Below are 5706 nucleotides of genomic sequence, written 5' to 3' on the forward strand. Positions count from 1 at the left end.
GATCACCAGAGTTGTTCCTGTCCTTATGCTGTTGAGATCATTGTTTTGAGAACTTACAATATGCAAAAGAGACCAGTGAGATGTCACCATAGCATGTATCTTCACAATAGAATTAAAACATAGATTTCTTTAAATAAGTCACTTGTTTTGGAATGGTTCTATAGGCTGTGGTCTTTTAGCATCTTAATTCCAGAGGGGATATCTATTTTAAATATTACTTTGACTATAAAATAAAATATCCAATATTTTATGAATTAAATTAGAAATATGTATTATAAAATAATTGAACCAATATTTACTCAATTTCAATATTTGAAAAAAATTAATAAAACATCATTAAGCTCAGGTCCAGTAAGAAGTTATTTTTCCAACACATGTTCTTGCAATTGGTAATGTTGTTGTTTTTTTTAACAAAACACACTTTATTAAATCCACTTTAGTCTCCATCCTTTCAAACTTAGTCTAAGTAAAAAATAAACATTATACACCCATAAGTTTAGTCTTTCCAATTTTAATACGTATAAATAAAATTTTTTAAATAAAATACTTAGCTCTAAGAGAGATAAATCAATTCACTGTGAAAACACTTCAACTAATTCCTAGTTATATTCACACAAAACTGCCTTCTAAGGAAACCTGACCAGTGAGACAGTGAAGTCTATGCTTTCAGCTATAAAGAATTAAACCTAAAATGCATTCACTCTTTCATCTTCTAATGAAAAATAACCTACTCTCAGAAACAGCATAAGCACTGTTATGGTAGTCTAGCTCCTAAATGAAAATATGGGCTGAGTTACATTTTACAGTAATAACCTAGCTAAGAAGCCTTTGAAAATTAGCAATGGATCAAAGGATTTACATAAATTCAAGGCTTTATCTTAGAATGAAAGGTAACACAGTTCCTTAACCTCCTTTAAAAGGAACACTGAAATTAAGCCTTTCAGTCATAACCAGTCAAGACTTTCATTCAGAATTGTTTCTTAAATATCAAATTTCTCTTCACAGACACTATGTCCATTTTCCTCATAATCTTCTCTGGTTACCACCATATCTTCAAAATCATCATTCTCTGATATCAATTTTCCACCTTCCCACGCATAAGTGATAGGGTTTTCAGGCAGAACAACAGAAACATCATAATCTGTTGGAGTAAGACATCGAACTTCTGAGTAAACGCGATCCCTAAATCCTGGGAAAAGGGAATTTCCTCCTGTCAAAACAATGTTCTTAAAAAATGTGGCTGCATTTCTTTAGGTAAGTTCTGAATTGAATAGACAATGGCTTTCGGAATTCTCATTTCTTGAATGCCTATATCTGAAGGATTAAAGAGTAGTTCTGGAACAGCAAATCTCTCATTGGCCAGATGAAGAATTTGTTCCCCAGATTTATATTTTCCACTCAAAACCATCTCTTCCCTTGGCTTACAAAAGCCCTTCTTAATGGTACTGAAGTCAGGCAGAACATAGTCTATCATTACTGTATTTTCTTCTCCTTTCAATTTTGCAATATCCATATCTTTATAAAAATGCTGAGACACATAGCATACATCTTCTTTCACTTGATTAATCACATGTGTTTCATCCATAACGTGTAGCTGCCTGTAAGATATGATCTCCTTTAGATGATTGGTTAAGAGTTTTCCTCCAACATTTATCCTAATAATTGCTTCTTTTTTCTTTTTACTTCTGCAATAAGGAACTATATGTGTAAAGGAATATCCACTATCTACAATGATACAGCATAATTCGAAAGGATTATCTCGGAAATACCTATGTGCACTGAGAGCCCCAGCATTTACTGTTAATACTGCTTGGAACTGGTATTCTTCAAATAGAATTTCATTCATTGATTCTTGAATTGAAGTGAAGTTAAAATATGGTTCTGTGATAATAATATTAGTATCCAAAAAATCAACCTGATACATTTCTTTTCCAAAAAAGTAATCCCAAACTTATCTTTGAAAATCCCAATTCACCAAGTAGCCCTTTTGAAAAGGAAGGATGTAAAAGAGTCCAGAAGGGTCTTTAATTTCATCTATCTGGTTAGCCATAAAAGTTTTAAGACGTGCTGTTTTTGAGCTGAACTGACAGTTAGGAATGACCGAGACATTTTTGCGGCTGTAACCGATTTTGGCGTTGTAGGCTCCATTATCCAGCACTAAGGTCGTCATCTCAGCACCGACCGCACTGCAGCCATCTGCCTTTCCCTTCCTGACCCTTCTCAATTGGTAATGTTTGATATACTATTACTAAGAATGACTTGTACAGAAAAAAGTTTTGTGTAATTCTACTGTTGGTCAAAATATTTTATTCTGAGTAAGATATAGTGTTTGAGTTCATAATAGTTGTATTATTACATTTATGACCAGATCAGCTGAGAAACAGCAATAAGCAAATGTATTGGCAGACATACAATAGTAAGTGACTAACTTCCACTTCTGATCATGTAGTTTTGGAGAATATGAATAGTCATGAGCAGAACTGTTTTGAAGTATGTGAGTTGAGATGGGTGTTGGGAGGATGATTTTATTAGTGCAAGTCATATTTGTTCAGAAGTTTTTGTGATGTTCAACTTAAATATGACTATAACTACACACATGGTAAGAAATGTGGGATCAGTGAAGTCATATCATGGCTTAAGAGGCAATATAAAATCATATAAATTGACAAGGCCATTGACAGAAAGGCAATGAACTTATATTCATATTATTATGTTTATTCATTTACTTATGTTTATTTAGTAAGTTACTCTTGTGCTTGTATGTGTGTGTTGGTATATGTGTGCACACAGTGGATGGAATGGTATAAAATGTACTCCATTCAGTGGAAATGTGATTTATAAAATCAAAGATTAGGAAGTCAAATTAGCCCATGGTTTACCTTTACTGCATCCTGAATCATTTAAAAATTAGCAGATGATTCATTTTTTTTTATTTCAGCATATTATGGGGATACAGATTTTAAGGTTTCAATAAATGCCCATTTCCCCCCCTCCCCCCACAAGTCTGAGTCTCCATCATGACCATCCCTCAGATGGTGCACATCTCACTCATTATGTATGTATATACCCGCCCCCCTCCCCCCTCCCACCTGCCCAATAACCTATTATTGTAGTACCTATGTGACCACTTAGGTGCTATTCAGTTAATACCAAATTGCTGGTGAGTATATGTGGTGCTTGTTTTTCCATTCTTGGGAAACTTCACTTAGTAGTATGGGTTCCAGCTCTAACAAGGAAAATATAAGATGTGCTATGTCACCATTGTTTCTTAGAGCTGAATAGTACTCCATGGAATAAATATACCACATTTTATTAATCCATTCTTGGATTGAAGGACACTTGAGCTGTTTTCACAGCCTTGCAATTATGAATTGTGCTGCTATAAACATTCGAGTGCAGGTGTCTTTTTTGTAGAGTGTCATGGGATCTTTTGGGTAGATGCCCAGCAATGGGATTGCTGGATCAAATGGTAGAATCACTTGTATCACTTTAAGATATCTCCATATTGCTTTCCACAGAGGTTGAACTAGTTTGCAGTCCCACCAGCAGTGTAGGAGTGTTCCTCTCTCTCCGCAACCACGCCAGCATTTATTGTTTGGAGATTTTTTGATAAAGGCCATTCTCACTGGGGTTAAGTGATATCTCATTGTGGTTTTGATTTGCATTTCCCTGATGATTAGAGATGTTGAGCATTTCTTCATATGTTTGTTGACCATTCTTCTGTCTTCTTTAGAAAAATTTCTGTTCAAGTCCTTTGCCCACTTTTTAATGGGGTTATTTGATTTTTTCTTCCTGATTTTCGTGAGTTCTAAGTATATTCTAGTTATCAGTCCCTTATCGGATGCATAGGATGCAAAAATTTTCTCCCATTCTGAGGTTGTCTGTTTACTTTCATGACTATTTCTTTGGCTGTGCAGAAGCTTTGTAGTTTGATCATGTCCCATTTATTTATTTTTGTTGCTGCTGTGATTGCCTTTGGAGACTTCTTCATAAACTCTTTGTTCAGGCCGATGTCTAGGAGAGTGTTTCCAACTTTTTCCTCTAGAGTTCTAATAGTTTCATACCTTAGGTTTAAGTCTGTTATCCAGCGTGAGTTGGTTTTTGTGAGAGGTGAAAGGTGTGGGTCCAGTTTTAACCTTCTACAGGTAGCTATCCAGTTTTCCCAGCACCATTTATTGAAAAGGGATTCTTTTCCCCAGCATATATTTTTGTCTGCTTTGTCAAAGATTAGATGGCTATATGAGGATGGTTTTATATCAGGATTCTCACATCTGTTCCAATGGTCAATATTCCTATTTTTGTGCCAATACCATATTGATTTAATGACCATAGCTTTGTAGTATAGTTTGATATCTGGCATACTAATGCCTCCCATTTTGTTTTTGTTGCCTAGAATTGCTCTTGATATTCGGGGTCTTCTTTGGTTCCATACGAAGCGTAAAATTATTTTTTCTATATCTGTAAAGAATGTTGATGGGATTTTAATAGGTATTGCATTGAATCTGTAGATCAGTTTGGGTAGTATAGACATTTTCATGATATTGAGTCTGCCGATCCACGAGCATGGTATGGATTTCCATCTGTTTACATTCTCTGCTATTTCCTTCCTCAGTGTTTCTTAGTTCTCCCTGTAGAGGTCTTTCACCTCCTTGGTTAAGTGTATTCCTAGGTACTTTAATTTCTTTGTTGCTATTGTGAAGGGAATTGAGTCTTTGATTTGGTTCTCAATTAGATTGTTGTTGGCGTATATGAATGCCTCTGATTTCTGTGTATTGATTTTGTATCGTGAGACTTTACTAAATTCATTGATCAGTTCCAGGAGTTTCTTGGTTGAATCCTTGGGATTTTCTAGATACAATATCATATCATCAGCAAACAGTGAAAGTTTGATCTCTTCTGCCCCTATTTGGATACCTTTGATTCCATTTTCCTGTCTGATTGCTGTAGCCAAGACTTCCAGCACTATGTTGAACAGAAGTGGAGATAGTGGGCAGCCTTGTCTGGTTCCAGTTCTAAGTGGGAATGATTTCAATATTTCCCCATTCAGTATGATGTTGGCTATGGGTCTGTCATATATGGCTTGTATCATTTTTAGGTATGTCCCTTCTATGCCTATTTTCTTAAGTGTTGGTATCATGAAAGGGTGTTGAATTTTGTCAAAAGCTTTTTCTGCATCTATTGAAAGAATCATGTGGTCTTTGTTTTTGCTTCTGTTGATGTGGTGAATTGCATTTATAGATTTACGTATGTTGAACCATCCCTGCATCCCTGGGATGAAGCCCACTTGGTCGTGGTGGATTATTTTTTTGATAAGTGTCTGGATTCGGTTAGCTAAGATTTTGTTGAAAATTTTTGCATCTATATTCATTAGGGATATTGGTCTGTAGTTTTCTTTTTTTGTTGCATCCTTTCCTGGTTTTGGTATCAGAGTAATTCACTTCATAAAAGGTGTCGGGGAGGTTTACGTCTTCTCGATGTTGTGGAATAGTTTCTGCAAGACAGGTACTAGTTCTTCTTTGTAAGTGTGGTAAAATTCGGGTGTGAAGCCATCTGGACCAGGACTTTTCTTTTTAGGGAGATTTTTAATTGCTGTTTCTATTTCAGCTGTTTAGATTGGTCTGTTCAGGAAATGTATTTCTTCCTGGTTGAGCCTAGGGAGGCTGTGTGTTTCTAGAAATTTGTCCATTTCCTCCACATTTTCCAGTT

At 35.5% G+C, this 5706-nt stretch overlaps 1 pseudogene; it reads right to left on the reverse strand.

Moving 5' to 3' along the window:
• Nucleotides 1-563: 563 nt before the first annotated feature.
• Nucleotides 564-2216, reverse strand: LOC105865823 (actin-related protein 6 pseudogene; annotated as a pseudogene).
• Between the last annotated feature and the right edge of the window lie 3490 nt (nt 2217-5706).

The sequence above is a fragment of the Microcebus murinus genome, chromosome 10, assembly GCF_040939455.1.
Source record: "Microcebus murinus isolate Inina chromosome 10, M.murinus_Inina_mat1.0, whole genome shotgun sequence".
Classification (NCBI taxonomy): domain Eukaryota; kingdom Metazoa; phylum Chordata; class Mammalia; order Primates; family Cheirogaleidae; genus Microcebus; species Microcebus murinus.